The sequence below is a fragment of the Ornithorhynchus anatinus genome, chromosome 5 (genome assembly GCF_004115215.2).
Source record: "Ornithorhynchus anatinus isolate Pmale09 chromosome 5, mOrnAna1.pri.v4, whole genome shotgun sequence".
Classification (NCBI taxonomy): Eukaryota; Metazoa; Chordata; class Mammalia; order Monotremata; family Ornithorhynchidae; genus Ornithorhynchus; species Ornithorhynchus anatinus.
In genome coordinates, this window is record NC_041732.1 from 17,421,892 (window position 1) to 17,440,673 (window position 18,782).

Genomic DNA, 18,782 nt, shown 5'->3' on the forward strand with positions numbered 1-18,782 from the left:
GGCCGTTGTTGGCGGCGGCGGGCGCGGCCTAGTCCGTCGGCCGCGGCGGGGCTCGATTTGAGGCAAGGCCCGGGGCCCGCTCAGCCATCCGGACGGGCTACTGACTGAGCGCCTCCGAGGGGCCCGCCGCCCGGGACCCCACCACAGTGCCACCCGCTTGGCCGCCGCCGCCGCCGCCGCCGTCGCCGAGAAGGACAAATAATAATAATACAAACGAGGGCATCTATTCAGCGCCGGGGCGGGGGTATTTACTGAGCGCCTACTGGGTCCCGAGCGCCCCGGGCGGGACAGTCCCCCGGAGTCGGCAGCCACCTTCCCGACCCCCCCCCCCCCCAGCAAGAGTCGGGGGGCGGCGGGACGGCAGGGAGAGGAGGAATCAGAAGATTCGTGCTACTTAGTAGGCGCCGACGATGTGGCGGGTCAGCCGTCAGTCGGTGCTATTTGTTGAGCGCCCCGGGGAGGACGGTACGGCGGAGTTGGCGGGCACGTTCTCTGCCCACGGCGGGAGCGGGAAGGGTTGGGGGGTAATCAGGCAGTCCGTGGGATTTAGTGAACGCTTACTGCGTATGGAGCACTGGACCGAACGCCCCGGGGCGGACAGTACAGCAGAGTTGGTAAACACATCAGTCAGTGGTATTTACTGAGCGCTTCTCGGGTGCAGAGCACTGGACCGAGCACTCGGGGCCGGGGGACGGCGTAACAGAGTTGGTAACCCCATCAGTCAGTCGGTCGTATTTATTGAGCGCTTCTTGGGTGCGGGGCACTGGACTGAGCGCCCCGGGGGAGGACAGTACAACAGTTGGTAAGCATGTCAGTCAGTGGTATTTACTGAGCGCTTCTTCAGTGCAGAGCACTGAACTGAGCACTCGTGGCTGGGGGACAGCGTAACAGTTGGGCAGCACATCAGTCATTGTGGTATTTATGGAGAGCTTCTTGGGTGCAGAGCACTGGACTGAGCGCTCGGGGGAGAGTTGGTAAGCACATCAGTCAGCTAAGTGGTATTTATGGAGAGCTTCTTGGGTGCAGAGCACTGGACTGAGCGCTCGGGGGAGAGTTGGTAAGCACATCAGTCAGCTAAGTGGTATTTTTCGAGCGCTTCTTGGGTACAGAGCACTGGACTAAGCGCCCGGGAGAGGGCCGTACCACAGAGTTGGCAGGTGCCCTGCCCAGAGCCGGACGAGCAGGAGGGAGAGGAATCGGTCTGTCAGTGGTATTGAGCGCTTATGGAGTGCAGAGTACTGTACTAAGCCCTTGGGAGAGGACAAGAGAACAGAGTCGGTAGGCCCATCTCCTCTAAGAGCACACCACGATTTTTGAGAGTTGGTAGCCATGGTCTCCACCCACGAGCTTCCAGTCAGTGGTATTTAGTGAGCGCTTAATGTGTGCGGAGCACTGTACTAAATGCTGGGGAGAGTATAGTGTAACAGTTGGTAGGCATGTCTCCTCTAACAACACAGTGACCATTTGTGAGTACGGATGTATGTCTGTTTTGATGTCTGTCTCCTCCCCTCTGGACCGTAAACTCCAGGTGGGCAGGAAATGTCACTGTTTATTGTTGTGATGTACTTTCCCAAGCGCCTAGTACAGTGCTCTGCATACAGTAAGCGCTCAATAAATGTTTGAAGGAATGAATGGGTATGTGTGCTTGCCTGCTTTCTAGAAAGCAGCTGGAGGAGTTATCCCGATGGGTCCTCTAAGGAGCGGAAGCATGGCCAAACACTGCTCGTTATGGGCAGGGAAGGTCTCTGCCAGTTCTGTCGTATCATCCACTCCCAAGTGCTTAGTACAGTGCTCGGCACAGAGTAAGCGCGCAGTAAATACCATTGACTGTGAGTTCGCTGTGGGCAGAGAATGCGTCTACCGACTCTGTTGTATTGTACCCTCCCAAGAGCTTACCTCTGAGCACTCCCCAAAATAAGCACCCAATAAATATGATTGATTGCGCTGCACGTAGTAAGCACTCAATAAATACCACTGGTTGATTGCACTTGGTGGAGATTTGATTGATTTGGCTCGGAGATTTTGCTGGATTGATTGGACTTGATGGGGATTTAATTGATTGATTGGGCTTGGGAATTCGGACTTGGTGGGCATTTGATTGAACTTGAAGATTTGATTGATTGACTGGACTTGGGGATTTGATTGATGGATTGGACTTGGAGACAGGGATTGTCTCTGTTGCCTAATTGTACATTCCAAGCGCTTAGTGTAGTGCCCTGCACATAGTAAGCATTCAATAAATACAAATGAATGAATGAACTGACTGAATGGACTCGGAGACTTGATAGATTGGACTTGGTAGGGATTTGGGGGCGGGAGCCGGGTGTGCCAATTCTTGTAGACTTGGAAGGAATCAGGATTTTCTAATAATTGTGGTATTTGCTGAGCGCTTACTATGTGCCAGGCACTCTACTAAGCGCTGGGGAGGGCAAGCGAATTGGTTTGGACGCATTTTCGGCTCGTTGTGAGCAGCGACCGTGTCCAACAACTCTGCTGTGTTGTATTTTTCCAAGCACTTGGTACAGTGCTCGACACACAGTAAGTGCTCAATAAATGCCACTCATTGATTCAGCTCTGTAATAGTTTGCAACCTATTGGGTGAGCAGGCTTTGGACATGTATTAATGAGTAGGGTCCAGGGACGATGAAAAGTATTCTCAATCAATCAGTGGTATTTTTTGAGCGCTTACTGTGTACTTAGCGCTTGGGAGGGTACAGTACAACAGAATTGGCGGACACCTTCCCTACCCATAATGAGCATACGGCGGTCTACGGTGAATTCTTGAAGAAAAGGAGAAATGGGTATAAGGGAGAAGAGGTATTAACTGTGGAGTTGCTCAGTAAAGCATTCTCTTCCATTCGAGTGCAAAATAGGGAAGTAAACTGTCTTGCACAGAATAGGGGAATTGATGTGCCCCAGGGAGTTATTGTGGTATCTGTTGGGCACTTACTATGTGCCAGGCACTGCATTAAACACCGGGATGGATGCAAGGAAATTGGGTTGGACACAGTCCCTGTCCCACGCGAGGCTCGCAATCACCATTTACAGATGAGGTCACTGAGGCACAGAGAAGTGAAGGACTAGGCCGCACATGAGAGGAGTGGCAGAGCCGGGATTAGAATCCATGACTTTCTGACTCCCAGACGCATCCTCTATCCACTACGCCGTAAGGCCTGGGAATTTAGGTTAAAAGCACCAGGGGATACCTTCTCAAGGAAGTCCAGTTTGATTAAATTACTGAACGGATGTTGGATGAAATAGTTCTAAACTCCCCCCCCCCCACAACCCTGTTTTGCTCAACAGAATGTTATCAGTCCTCTCCTTGTTGGTATCGTAGCCGCTGTAGCCTAGTGGCTAAAGCCTGGGCCTGGGAGTCAGAAGGTTCTAATCCCGCCTCTGCCGCTTGTTTGCTGGGTGCTCTTGGGCAAGTCGCTTCACTTCTGTGGGCCTCCCTTCCCTCCTCTGTAAAATGTGGATTAAGACTGTGAGCCCCGTGTGGGATAAGGAGTGGGTCCAACCCGATTAGCTTGTACCCACCCCAGCGCTTAGTACAGTGCGTGGTACATAGGAAGTGCTTAGTCCAATAACCAGTTATCATCAACATCACTTGAAAGGAAGTTTTCTCCACAAGTCGGTATTTTTCCTCCAAATGGGTCTCAGTGTCGATAAAAATAGAAAATTGAGGCCAGTTGAACTAGCTACTTTTTGTCTTCAATGATGCTTTAATAATCAAAGGACAGTGTAGAATTTCAATTCCACTGTTTTCTGGCATGTAGTATTTGAAACAGAACAGAAAGCCCTTTGGCATTGTGTTTCTCAATGAAGAGGTGAGTTTCCCCCACCCCAGCACTGGGAGAGGTGTTTGAGGACTGAAGAAAGTGCTCAACAACTGGAAGGAAGGGATTAGGGAGAGGAGGTTTAGACACAGCAGTTTGGATGGGAGGACTTGGTAGGGGTAGCCGAATCGATCCTTTAATGAATCCGTGGTGTGAGTGCTTAATAATAAAAGTATGGTACTTGTTAAGGGCTTACTATGTGCCAAGCACTGTTTTAAGCACTGGGATAGATCCACGTTAATCAGGTTGGACACAGTTCCCGTCCCACATGGGGCACACGCTCTTAATCCCCATTTTTTCCAGATGAGGTAACGGTGGCCCAGAGAAGGGGAATGAACTTGCCCGAGGTCACACAGCAGATATGTGGAGGAGTCAGGATTAGGACCCAGGTCCTTCTGACTCCTTAGTGTAGCCACGAAGCCAGGTTGCTTCTGTGGGATATTGGCAAGGGGGAAAAACCATGGTTCAGGGCAAGAGGGAAGAGAAACCTGAATGTCAACATGTGAAAAGACTACCACTGAAATAAATCAGATGCCCACAGGCTCCGCGGGGGAACTGGAGGAGGCTCAATACTAAATAATTACCATTTCTTCATGGAACGATGAAATAATTCAATAAGAGGAAGCGCTGGTATTATTTAAAAGGCATTGTTATTATTTTTGCAAAATAAAAAGAGAGAGAAAAGCATCAAAGTAGATGCCTGCCATTACTCATTCATTCAATTGTACTGTGTGCGGAGCACTGTACTCAGCTCTGGGGAGAGTCTAGTACAACAATAAACAGACACATTCCCTGCCCGCAACATGCTTACAGCCTAGGTGAAACTCCTTCCTCCCTCAAATCTGCCTAGCCACATCTCACTCCTTCAAAAACTCTTAAAAAGCCACCCCTCCTCCAGGGACATACTCCTACTAACCGCCGCTCCCCCCCCCCCCCTTCCGTGTACATTCCGTGTTATTTGCGGTATATTTAATTGCTTGACAAGTTGCCCTCATTTATTGAAAAGTCATCGACTGCGTGAGAAGAGGATGGGGTCTGGGCGTCAGAAGACCCAGGTTCGAGTTTCGGTTCTGCCCCTTGACTGCTGCGTGACTTGGGGTCTCAGTTTCCTCATCCCCCTAGGCTGTAAGCACCGTTCTAGTCAGGGACCGTGACTGCTAATTCTGTGGTATCATCCACTCCCAAACACTGAGTACAGTGCTCTGCACACAGTAAGCACTCAATAAATACCCATGATTGATTGACCTGTAAAAGTCCCTTCCTCCTAGACTGCGAGCCCGTGTGGGGCAGGAACTTTTTCTGATCTAATTATCCTAGAATCTATTCTAATCCATGTCGTACAGTAAGCACGTAATATGGGCAGGGAACATGTCTGCTAATTCTGTTGTACTCTCCCCAGCATTTAGTACAGTGCTCTGCCCCTAGTAAGCATTCGATAAATACGATTGATTTAATAAATCCTGTCATTATTGCTGTTATTTGTATCTATGTTCTTGCTCTTGTACCTGTTGCGTATTTGGCACTTTAGGATAGTTTGTCTCCTCCGTAAGATTGTAAACTCCTTGAGGGCAAGGGCAGCTTCTTATTTCTATTGAATGTACCCAAACTCATAATCCGGGTCTCTACATAATAATAATAATAATAATTGTGGCATTCGTTAACCAATTGCAACGGGCCTGGCACTGTATTAAGCCCTGTGGTAAAGACAAGATAACCAGGTAGGACCCAATCCCTGTCCCACACAGGTCCCCCATTCTAATTCCCATTTCACAGATGAGGGAACTGAGGCCCAGAGAAGTGAAGTGGTTTGCCCAGAGTCACCCAGCAGACAAGAGGCGGATCTGGGATTAGAGCCCATGACCTCTGACTCCCAAGCCCTTGCTTTTCCCACTAAAGCACCCGTTAGGCACTCTGGAATGCTGTTGGGGAATGTGAGGCGTTGAACAGCAGGTAACGAGCGATCCACAGTCATGGATTCCTCAGAGTGCTTTTCACGGTGCACCTTGGAAGTAACATAGCCTAGTGGAAGGTGCTTGGGCCTGGGAGTTAGAGGACCTAGGTTCTAATCCCGGCTCTGCCACTTGTCTGCTGGCTGACCTTGGGCAAATAACTTCACTGCTCTGTGCTTTAGCAGTTATCTGTAAAATGGGGATTAAATATCCACTTTCCCTCCCACTTAGACTGCAAGCCTCATAAACGACAGGCCCCTAACAGATCCCCTTATTATTATTATTCTTACTCCATGCACTTGAAGTGTTATCTGATCTAACCTATTCCCGCTTTGATATCTGCAAGAAGTTGGCTATGTGTAGTTTGCCACTATCCTTGAGGAAGAATCAGTCAATTGTATTTAGTGAGCGCTTACTCTGTGGAGAGCACTGTATTAAGCACTTGGGAGAGGTCAAGCCAACAGGATCAGCAGAGACCTTCCATACCCTTAACGAGGGGAAGACAGACAAGGACAAGAGAAGCGTGCATAAGGGGCAAGGTAAAAAAGCTTTTTCAGTATTTTGTATTTAGTCATCCCCCGTGAAGTTATTGAAATGGATCATTTCAAAACAAACCCACCGGACACACTCTCCTGAGAGCTTAGAAGGAGAATCAGAAAAAGAAAACAAGGAATATACCGTAGGGATCGGTTTAAAAAATAAAAAGTAGCACATCAAAGGTGAACAGTCTGGAACACTCCTGGACCGCGTGTGAGATCTTTAAGGACGGGATTGTGTTTTTTATGTAAATTGTCTTCTACTTTACAGGAGACATATTTTGAGTGCTTAATAAATAATTGATGACGGTAATTGGATTTTCCTAAAAGAGGGGAATTAAGAAAGTGAATGTTCTAAATTAAAAGGCCAGGGTTAGGAGAGATTTGTCCTTATATTCCGTAATTTATCTGTCATTAGCGTGTGTACCCTCGCCGTCATTTTGAAGCGATATTTTTATTAATTCTCCACGTGGGAGGCAGCGAGGCCTGGTGGAAGGAGCATGGAAGTGGGAATCAAGATATGGGTTCTAGTCACAGCCCTGCCACTTGGCTTTACGCGATTTTGGGCAGATCTCCTACAAACCTCATTCTTTAAATTTTCTCATCTGCAAAATGGAGCTAAAGTGCCTGCTGACCCTCTCTCTCAAACTAGCTCGTTATGGTCAGGGAATGTGTCCCTTACATTGACCTCTCCCAAGCACTTTGTACGGTGCTCTGCATCCCGTAAGCTCTTAATAAATGCCATCGATTGATTAAACAGTGAGCCCCGTATGGCACAGAGATGGTGTCCAGGCAGATTAATTTATGTCTTATCCCAGTGTTTGGAGCCTAGTAAATACTAAATGAATACCGTTATTATTATCATTATTATTACTGTTATTATCTGAGTTACCTTAAAAATAGGAAAGCATAACTTCTTTGACTCTATGCTGTTAAAGCCTTTTTGGACGGAGGGTTGAAGATTGGCCACCACTGAGGATCTAGGAGGGACTGAGAAGAATGTGAAAAAGTGGCAAAATAATATAATGTTATTCTTATTGTATCTGTTAGGTACTTACTGTGTGTCAGCTCTGTTTTAAGCACTGGGGTGGATACACGTTAATCAGGGCAGGCACAATACTTGTCCCGCAAGGGGCACCCAATTTTAAGTCATGAGAATTTAGAATAATGTAGGAAGAAAAATCCCAAACTGAAAAGGAAGCTGAGAAACCATCGGGAATGTGATGCTGGTGAACACAAAGTCAGCAGTAGAGAAGATATTTGTGATGCTAATTGTGGACGAAATAGGAAAATACCTAAGCAGTTATGGTTTAATTAAGGATCTCGGCATGGATTCACAAATGGTAAATTGTGGTGAAGAAATTCGACGGATCAGTTTGAGGAATTGATGAGATGCCTTCAAGTTTTTTGTTTTGTTTTGTTTTGTTGACTTTAAAAAACCTTGTGCTTCTGTGCATTTGTTCCTAAATGACTAATTTCCCAAATCAGTAAGTATGGAATCAGGGGCCAGCAGCTTGGTTAAAGAAGTGTCAGGCTGTCTAGGTAAAAATTGGCAATTTCGGATACGCCCTCCCATCCAACCTCTGAGGTGTTTTGGAGAATGCCATCCGCAACCTTAGTGGCTTGGAAACCAATTGGGGCCACAGACGGGATACAGTCTCTTAAAAATACCAACCTCTTCTCTGAGTGGCCCAGAGATATTAGAAACAGCGGCGTGCTCCCCGGTGGCTGTGCCGTCAACTTTGTTGTCAGTACATTCCGGCTCTCCTCGGTCGCCCCAGTTTTCCTTTCGGGGCATCTCTGTGTGACTCTGCCCAGCCCGTGGCAGTCCTCAGCTTGGGATGGAACCATAGGACTTGAAAAAAACAGCGAAAGCCACTGTTTTGTTGACACCCACCTGAAAGTCAGTTGTCACGGCACAGTGGACAGAGCACGGGCCTGGGAGTCAGGAGGTCATGGGATCTGAACACGGCTCCGCCACTTCTCCGCTGCTAGGGGACCTTGGGCAAGTCACTGTGCTTCTCTGGGCCTCAGTTAACTCTTCTAGAAAATGGGGATTGAGAGTGAGCCCCACATGGGGCAGGGGCAGCGTCTAACCCGATTTGCTTTTATTCACCGCAACACTTAGTACAGTGCTTGGCACATAGTAAACGCTTAACAGAAACCACAGTTATTGTTGGGGGAACTAGCGGGCCTTTCCCGCTCTTTATCAACATTTATGGAGTGCTCATGGTGAGCACTGTACAAGGTGCTTGTGGACAGGGAATGTGTCATATTGTTATGTAGTCCTCTCCCAAGTGCTTAGTACAGTGCTCTGCACAGAGTAAGTGATCAATAAAGATGATTGACCGACTGACCACCACAGGGTGAGAAGACCCCCATCCCCGCCCTTGAGGAAGGGGCTTGTAATCTAAAGGCAGCCACAGATGGTAAAAATATGGACAGTACTAGTCTGGGAGCTCATTATAATAATACTAATAATAATGATATTTGTTAAGCCCTTACTATGTGTCTGGCACTCTTTTAAGCACTGGGGTGGATATAAACCAATCCGGTTGGACTCAGTCCCTGTCCCATGTGGAGCTCACAGTCTCAATCCCCATTTTACAGATGAGGGAACTGAGGCACAGAGAAGCGAAGTGAGTTGAACAAGGTCACACAGCAGATAAGTGGCGGAGCAGGGATTAGAAATTTCTGGCACCAGGCCTGTGCTATATCCACTATCCCACACTGCTTCTCAGTGATTAAATGAATGAAATAACTTTTAAAATCGTTAAGCGTTTATTGCTTGCTTGCTTGAGTCAGTCCATGGTGTTTACTGAGCCCTCGCCGTGTGCAGAGCACTGAACTAAGCGCTCGGGAGAATCCAACAGAGCAGAGTTGGGAGATGTGATCCCTGCCCACAGACTAAGCGCCGGAGACGATGACAGACATTAAAATAAATTACAGATGGGGAAAATGGCAAAGTGTCAGGCTACGTACAGAAGTGTACATATAGAGAAGCAGGGTAGTCTAGTCTATAGAGCCTAGGCCTGGGCGTCAAAAGGACCCGGGTTCTAATCCCACCTCCACCGCTTGTCTGCTACATGACCTTGGGCAAGTCACCTCACTTCTGTGCCTCAGTTTCCTCATCTGTAAAATGGGGGTTGAGACCGGGAGACCCACGTGGGACAGGGCCTGTGTCCAACCCAATTTACTTGTATCCAGTCCAGCACTCTGTACAGTGCCTGGCACATAAAAAGCGCTTAACAGATACCACAGTATTATTCTTATTATCGATGATCCCTGTCACCCAAAGCCATACGATCCCTGTCACTTCTCAATCCTGTTCACCTCCTGCCCCACCCCGCTTCTGCCACCAAGCAGCGTGGCCTTAGAACAGTGCTTGGCACATAGTAAGTACTTGACAAGTACCGTAATAATAATAATAATCGTATGTTATAGTCATTAATGTTATCCCCCCGGCACAGAGTAAGTGCCTGACACATAGGAAGCACTTAACAAATTCCATAAAAATACTTATATGCTTATATTTAAATTATATATTTTAAATTCATTATATTAATAGCTGTTTCCCCTCTACACTGTGACCTCCCGGGCAGGGAATGTGTCTGCCAACTCTGTCGTATTGTACTCTCCCAGGCTCTTAGTACAGTGCTCTTATGCGATGAAACGGCCAACTCTGGGTGCTCCAGTTCTTTAGCCTCATCTCGAGCCAATCGTGGACATTCCCCTAGGTGGGTGTTTTTGAATTTCTGTCTCATTACAACTTCTCCATGGAGCAGGGTTGTTGGTATTCTCCACTGTACTTGCGTTGCACTTGGGGAGGACAATATAACGCGCATTCCCTGCCTACAAGGAGTTTACAGCCAAAACGTCATATGCCACTTGTAAATAAATGAGGAATTGGAATGATGCATTGTCTTTGCAGAAAGGTTGTTCCACTGACTGTGATCATGAAGATTTTTGTCCAGCATAGGTCGAACCATAGCCTTTTTCTTCGCAAAGAACACTTGGGTCTCGCTAAGGGTCTTCTGCAATAATATTTATAAATTCACCTACTTTCACAGAAAGCTATGCCAGATCTTAGCTGGCAATAAAGAAACCATAACCACTTCTTCATCCATATCGGCATCTCACGGTCATACGGTGGATTGTTGATCCAATGGATGGTTGTTAGCGAAGCAGCGTGGCTCAGTGGGAAGAGCACGGGCTTGGGCGACAAGGGTCGTGGGTTCTAATCCCAGCTCCGCCACTTGTCAGCTGTGTGACTTTGGGCAAGTCACTTACCTGCTCTGTGCCTCTCTTCCCTCATCTGTAAAATGGGGACAACCTGATTTCCTTGTATCCCACCTGCCCCCCAGCGCTTAGAACAGTGCTTGGCACACAGTAAGCGCTTAACAATTACCATCATTATTATTATTATTATTATTATTCTCAATGCCTCAGTTCCTCATCGGTAAAATGGGGTTTGAGACTGGGAGCCCCACATTGGACAGGGACTGTGTCCAATCCGATCTGCTTGTATCCACCCCAGCGCTTAGTACGGTGCCTGGCATATAGTAAGCGCTTAACAAATATCACTATTATTATTATTATTCGAGTTGGATATGGTCTTCTGTAAGAGATGATACATGGCTCATCAGTCAATCAGTGGTATTTATTGAGCACTTACTGAGCGCTTGGGCGAGTACAGTAAAACAGATTTGGTAGGCATGTGCCCTCTCCACAGTGACCTTCCAGTCCAGAGGAGAACTTTATGGTCTAGTATTGCGCTTATAATCGGCACCCTCTTAATTTCCCATTGTTTTCCCTTTTGCCTCTCTGAAATGGGAAGGGGAGATGGCTCATTAAAAACTTGGCTAGCGGCTTGCACAGCTGTGCATTCGTTAGAAAATGATGTCATCAGCCCCACCTGAGCCCAGAGAGCTTCCTTTTTGCAGGGCTTCCACCACTGTAGTCCCCCACCCCTTCTTAAGGCATTTGTTAAGTGCTTACGATGTGCCAGGCCCTGTACTAAGCACTGGGGTAGATGCAGGCTATTCTTCCCCTTGACTCTATTAATTGCCATTGTTCTTGTCTGTCCGTCTCCCCCGATTAGACCGTAATCCCGTCAGACGGCGGGGACTGTCTCTATCTGTTGCCGACTTGTTCATTCCAAGCGCTTAGTACAGTGCTCTGCACATAGTAAGCGCTCAATAAATACTAATAATAATAATAATGTTGGTATTTGTTAAGCGCTTACTATGTGCAGAGCACTGTTCTAAGCGCTGGGGGAGACACGGGGGAATTAGGTTGTCCCACATGTGGCTCACAGTCTTAATCCCCATTTTACAGATGGGGTAACTGAGGCCCAGAGAAGTTAAGTGACTTGCCCACAGTCACACAGCTGACAAGTGGCAGAGTGGGATTCGAACTCATGACCTCTGACTCCAAAGCCCATGCTCTTTCCACTGAGCCACGCTACTATTGAATGAATGAATGAATAATCAGTTTGGACCAGGCCCTGTCCCACTTGGAGCTCACAGTCTTCAACCCCATTTTACAATTGAGAGGACAGGCCCAGAGAAGTGAAGCGACTTGCCCAAGGTCACGCAGCAGACAAGGGGCGGAGCCGGCATTAGAACCCAGATCTTCTGGGGCCCTTCACCACTCTAGCTGACTCCCCTTTTGAAACCTCTCCTGGCGGTCTTTCCGTACGTTCACCTTCGGTGGTGTCAATCGGGTTGCATTAAAATATGAAGGAATCGATCTATTGCGGACAGTTATTGAGCTCTTGCTGTGTGCAGAGCACTGTACTAGGCACGGGGAAGCAGGGTGGCTCAGGGTAAAGAGCCCGGGCTTGGGAGTCAGAGATCATGGGTTCGAAGTTAAGTGGGCAGGTCACTTAACTTCTCTGTGCCTCAGTTACCTCATCTGTAAAATGGGGATTAACTGTGAGCCTCACGTGGTACAGCCTGATTACCCTGTATCTACCCCAGCGCTTAGAACAGTGCTCTGCACATAGTAAGCACTTAACAAATACCAATATTATCATTATTATTATTTGGAAGACTGCCGCTTAATAATGCTTTGAGCCCCTTATGGGCCAGGGACTGTGTTGGCTTGTGTTTAACCCAGGGTTTAGTAGAGTGCAGGGCACATAATAAGCGCTTAAAAGACACCATTTAAAAAAAGCAACAACAAAATATAACAGAGTTGGGAGATGTGTTCCCTGCCCACAACGAGTTTACAGTCTAGAGGACATTTGTATATTCATTCCATCGTATTTATTGAGCACTTATTGTGTGCATAGCACTGTACTAAGCGCTTGGGAGAATACAATACAGCAATAAATCCCATTCCCTCTAGAGTCAGGGAAGACAATTGTAGATGTATTTGTATGTTCATCCATCAGTTTTATTTGGGCCAAATCCCTTGGATCCCCCTCCACAAAAGACAGCTATTGGGCCCCTGGCTTCCTTTGTAGTCCTTCCTCTGGTTGGTGTTTTGTTTTAAAGGTATTTGTTAAGCGCTTACTCCGCGCCAGGCACTGTACTTAGCACTGGGTAGCTACAAGCTAATCGGGTTGGGCAGTCCCTGTCCCACATGGGGCTCAGAGTCGGAATCCCCCTTTTCCAGATGAGGTCACTGAGGCCCAGGGAAGTGAAATGACTGGCCCAAAGTCACACTGTCCACGCGTGGCGGGGTCCGGATTGGAACCCAGATCTTTGTAATTAAGCATCACCATCCCCCGGTGGTTCTTTCCTCTCCCTGCCCCCGGGAAACGTTCTAGAACTGCAGGCCCTTACCCGTTGTCTGTCCTCTCGGACGCTCCACAGTTCCTCCTCGTATCCCGGCATGGGTGTCCTTTATCATTTCTTGGTCTTGCTCGTTATTAATGGCCTGATTTGTTGCGCCTTAAAAAGTATATTTAGCGACACTTGTGTGCATATCTTTCAATCATATATTAGAAATTATTTATATTAATGTCTTTCCCTTTAGACATTGTGGTCAGGGACTGTGTCTGTCTTATTGTTCTATTGTCCTCCCCCAGGTGCTTAGTACAGTGGCCTGCACACAGTAAAAGTTCAGTAATAAGATTGATTATATCAATGTTTGTTTTCCTCTAGACTGTAAGCTCATGGTGGGCAGGGAATGTGTCTGTATAGTGTTCTTTTGTCCTCTCCCAAGTGCTTAGTACAGTGCTGTGCACATTGGAAGCTCTCAGTAAATACGATTGACTGATTGCTGTATTGGCCTCTCCCGAGCGCTTAGTACAGAGCTCTGCGCATAGTAAATGTTCGATAAATACCATTAATTGATTGGCTCCTTAAAACCAAAAAAACCTTCCATTTTCCCTCCCTCAGATGACCTTCCAGATGTGTCTCAAGAAAATTTCCCCCCATCTGCTGCCTTTTGATGATTTAATAAAACCTCCCACCCTTTGATCAATTCTTATATAAAATCTCTTTGATCCTTAAGGCTTTCGGATAATTTGTGCCCTTACTCAAACTTGACAAGATCCCTAAAATTTACAGTTGGTCAGAGAAGTAAGCCTCCCTCGTCCTTTTTGGTGACACCCTCTCCTCATTCCCCTGAATATATCACTCAGTCAATCGGTGGTATTTATTAAGCGCTTCCTAGGTGCAGAGCACTGTACTAAGCTCTTAATGTATATCTTATCTTGTGCCAGTCCATCTGCTCTTTTAAAAAAAAAAATTTGATATGTGTTAAGCAATCACTCTGTGCCAGGCACTCTGCCTGGGGTAGATACAAGCTAATCAAGTTGGACATAGTCCGTGTCCCACCTGGGGCTCACAGTCTTCTTCCCCATTTTGCAGATGAGAGAACTGAGAAGTGAAGTGACTTGCCCAGGGTCGCACAGCAGACGAGCGGCGGAGCCGGAATTAGAACCCAGGTCCTTCCGACTCCCAGGCTCGTGTTCTGTCCATTAGGCCACATTGCTTCTCCCGTCATTGTTTCTTGCATCAACAACCCGTCCCATCCCCCGTCTTTTATTACTCTCTGCCACAGCTCTTGTGTGCCAGGATCAAATGCCATTCACATTGTTCAGGCCAACTGACCCACTTGGCTGAATCCGTTTCAGATTTTTGTGTGTGTGGTTTTCTTTTTATGGTATTAAGCGATCATCGTGTGCCAGGCACTGCACTAAGCACTGGGATAGATGCAAGCCAATCAGGTTGGACACAGTCCAGGTCCCACCTGGGGCTCACAGTCTTAATCCTAGTTTTTACAGACCGAAGGCTCAGCGAAGTGACTTACCCAAGGTCACAAAGCAGACAAGCAGTGGACCCGTTGTTATAACCCCGGTCCTCTGACTCCCAGGCCCGGGCTCTACCCATTAGGTGACACTGCTTCTCATGGCTGAGTGGAAAGAGCCCGGGCTTGGGAGTCAGAGGTAATGGGTTTGAATCCCGGCCCCGCCGCTTGCCAGCTGTGTGACTTTGGGCAAACCACTTAACTTCTCTGTGCCTCAGTTACCTCATCTATCAAATGGGGATTAAAAACTATGAGCCTCATGTGGGACAAACTGATCACCTTGTATCCCCCCCAGCACTTTAGAACAGTGCTTTGCACATAGTAAGCGCTTAAATACCACCATTATTAATATTCTCTCCCCTCCTCTTCCCTAGTCTTCTTTGGCCTCTGCATCAACCTTTTCCTCTCCTGTCTCTTTTTTTTTCCCTCCCTTTTCCCCCAGGCTCTGACTTTCCTTTTTGCTCCTGTGCCTTTGCCTGTTCTCCTTCTGGGGCAGTGGGTTGGAGGGATCAACCAATCCATTGATTGTATTTATTGAGCACTTCCTGTGCGCAGACCACTGTACTAAAGGCTCGGGAAAGTCCATTAGAACAATAAACAGACACCTTGTCTGCCCACAAAGAGCTTACAGACTGGGGAGATGGCTCAGAACTTGCTCTCTTATTAATAATAATAATAATAATAATAATAATAGTAAGTGTGGTATTTTTACTAAGCCCTGGGGTGGATACAGGCAAATCAGGTTGGACACAGTCCCTGTCCCACCTGGGGCTCACTGCCCCACAAGCCCCCTTTGCTTTTTCCCGATCTGTCAGTCTTTGCTTGTTTTCTTTTCTCTTCTCGCCTTTCACTTCAAACTCTTCCCTTCTCTTTTTTCCAAGGTTCTTTTAGCTCCTTCCTTCCTCCCCTTCCTCTTCATCCTTGCCCTTTTTTCGGAAGCGGGGGGAGGGTTTACCACCAACTCCTCCCCCTCTTCTATTGTGCCCCCTTCCTCTCTCTACTTAATTTCCTTAATTGGGGTCTCTCCTACCTGTGGCTTCTCCCTTCTTTGCTCTTCTCCTCCTCCCTCCCTCCCTCCAACTTGGTATTCCCTCTTCTCCTGATGCAATCTAGGTAGTCACATGGGGCAAGTGGATGTACAGTTGTCTCCCTCCCTCTCTGCCTGCCTGCTAGGTACAATTAGCTCCTGCTGTTGAGTGGCCATGGGGAAGAGGCAAAACCTTCTCCTCCTCCTCCTCTTTTTCCTCCTCCTTCGACTCCTCTTTCTCCTCTTCTCTTTCTCCTCATCCTCCTCCTCTTCTTCTCTTCCTTCTCTTTCTCTCTCCTCCTCTTTTTCATCCTTTTCCTCTCCCTCCTTCTCCTTCCCTTTCCCCTCCCCCTCCTTTTTTCTCCTCCCCCTCGTCTTTCTCCTCTCCATGCTTCTCTTACTCCCGCCTTTCCTCCCCCTCCTCCTGCTGATCCTCCCCTTTCCATTCTCCATCCTCCCCTTTCCATTTCTCCATCCTTTCCTCTCCTCAGCCGGGAGCTCGCAGTGCCTAGCAGGCAGCCAGGTACCTGTAGGTCCCCCTTCCCCAGAGATTGCCCCTGGCGCGGTCAGTCATTATGACCCGTCCCCACCGCTGCACACCTGTGTACCAGATAGGGAGGGATGTTACCCTCCCAGCCCCATCCCCTGGGGCAGCACCTCACCGGCTCCCCACAGAATTTAGAGATGGCCCTTTCCCCTGCACAGACAAAACATCTCCCCCCTTCCAAATTCACACCTTCATTCACTTATCGAGCGCTTACTGTGTGCAGGGCACTGGACTAAGTGCTTGGGAGGACACGTCGCAACAGTATCACAGACGTGGCTTAGTGGATAGAGCCCAGGCCTGGGGAGTAAGAACGACCTGGGTTTTCATCCCGGCTCCGCCCCAGGTCTGCTGTGTGACCTCGGGCAAGTCACTTTACTTCTCTGGGCCCCAGTTCCCCCATCTGGAAAATGGGGATTGAGCCTGTGAGCCTCATGTGGGACAGGGACTGTGTCTAACGTGATCAACTTGTATCTACTCCAGTGCTTAGACCAGTGCTTGGCACATAGCGCTTAACAAGTACTGTTGTTAATAATACTGTTAATAATAATTATTATTATAAGTATTATTATTAATAATATAACAGACATATTCCCTGCCCACAACAAGCTTCCATTCCAGAGGGACCAGGTCCGTATCCCAGCGTGTGGACATCGCTCTAGCGGCTACCACGTGGCCTGGTGTAGAAAGAGCCCGGGCCCAGGAGGCAGAGGACCTGAGTTTTAATCCCGGTTTCACCATTCGTCTGCTGCTGTGTGACCTTGGGCCAGTCACTGCACTTTTCTCCAAAGCTTCTGAAAACCCAGCCGTCCGCTCCCGGAAGTCGGAGGGGGAGAGGCAACCGCTCCCTCCCACTGCCGCTCTACACCTGCGGGCAGCGCCGTCCAACACCAGACAACATCACCGCAAAAGGCCATTCCAGCCCTGAAAAATCTGGCTGGGGACTGTCAGCTGCCCCACGCTGGTTTATTTTTTTTAATGGTATTCATTAAGTGCTTACTATGTGCCAGGCACTGTATCGAGCACTGGAGGGAGCGGAAGATAGAAACTAATCAAGTTGGTCACAGTCCATGTCCCACATGGGGCTCGCCGCCTTAATTCCCATTTGACAGTTGAGGTAACTGAGACCCAGAGAAGTGAAGTGACTCTCCCAAAGGTCACACAGCAACAAGCATTGGCCGGATTAGAATCCAGAACCTTCTGAGTCCCAGGCCCGGGCTCTTGCCACTAAGGCCACGCTGCAAGTCCTTGGCAACCTCACCTCGTTTGGGAAGACCGTTCAATTCCTTCCCGGAATTCCAGACTTCAAGTAGCGTAGACAACGGGCTCGAGTCCTCGGCTATCACACCGTAGCTGACCCAAATAATCATGCCGTGGCAGAAAGAGAATGCACGCTCCTCGTCGAATAAGGGAATAATTCAAAATAAATGAATATTTATTAACGGCGCATTAAGTGGGCGAATTCGCACAACCAAACGTTCCGCTTTGAGTCCATGGTTCCAAAGTTTCCCATCCTACAAATTGTCAAGAGGTCTCCAGCAGACATGAATACAGTTAAAAGCTCATTAATTAGAATTCAGGGAACCAAAAAATAACAACTTCAAATTAAAGGGGTGGAATGATTGGATCTCATTTTAGCTGCAGGAGAGCAGAGTTTTAATGAGCTAGCTTTTTCCAACAAAGAATCCTGATTAACTTGTATCTTCCCCAGTGCTTAGAACAGTGCTTGACACATAGTGAGCGCTTAACAAGTACGATCAATACTACAACTATGACTACTAATAATAGTTATTAATTTGGCAATAGGGAGAGGAGTAATGGATAGAGCACGGGCCTGGGAGTCAGAAGGACCTGGGTCCTAATTCCGGCTCTGCCACGTGTCTGTTGTGGGACCTTGGGAAGTCACTTCACCTCTGTGGGCCTCAGGAACCTCATCTGGAAAATGGGGATTCAGACTGTGAGCCCCATGGCTCATATCTATCCCTGTGCTTAGTACAGTGCCTGGCATGTACCACAATTTAATTTTTGTTGTTGTTGTTATAGTCTCCCTTCGAATTTTGTTTCAGTTCAAATGACTCGTTTATTCCTATTACTGTCTGTATCCTCCCCCCACCAGAATGTAAGCTTTTTATGAGCAGGGAATGTCTGCTAATTCTCATATATTGTCCTCTCCCAAGCGATTAGTACATTGCTGTAAAAAGAGCGTAATAAATACCACCGATTGAGTTCAGAGCTGATCTGAGACAGTTGGTTACCAACAAATTTCATAATAATAATAATAGTGGTATTTGTTAAGCCCTTACGATGTGCCAGGCCCTGGACTGAGCGCTGGGTGGGTACAAGCAAATCGGGTTGGACACGGTCCCTGTCCCACGTGGGGCTCCCAGTTTCAATCCCCATTTTACAGATGAGATAACTGAGGCCCAGAGGAATGAAGTGATTTGCCCAAGGTCAGTCAAGTGGGTACAGCTGGCCACACAGAAACGGCTTGGCCTAGAGGTGAAAGTACGGGCCTGGGAGTCAGAAGGATCTAGGTTCTAATCCTTGCTGTGCCGTTTACTGTGGGACCGTGGCCAAGTCACTTCACTTCCCTGGGCCTCAGTTCCCTCATCTGGAAAATGGGGATGA

General features: G+C 47.8%; 1 protein-coding gene across 1 annotated transcript in view; it reads left to right on the top strand.

The window, feature by feature from the left end:
- Nucleotides 1-18,782, top strand: part of HDGFL3 (HDGF like 3) — a 38,607-nt gene that overhangs the window by 603 nt on the left and 19,222 nt on the right. The window lies entirely within an intron of this gene.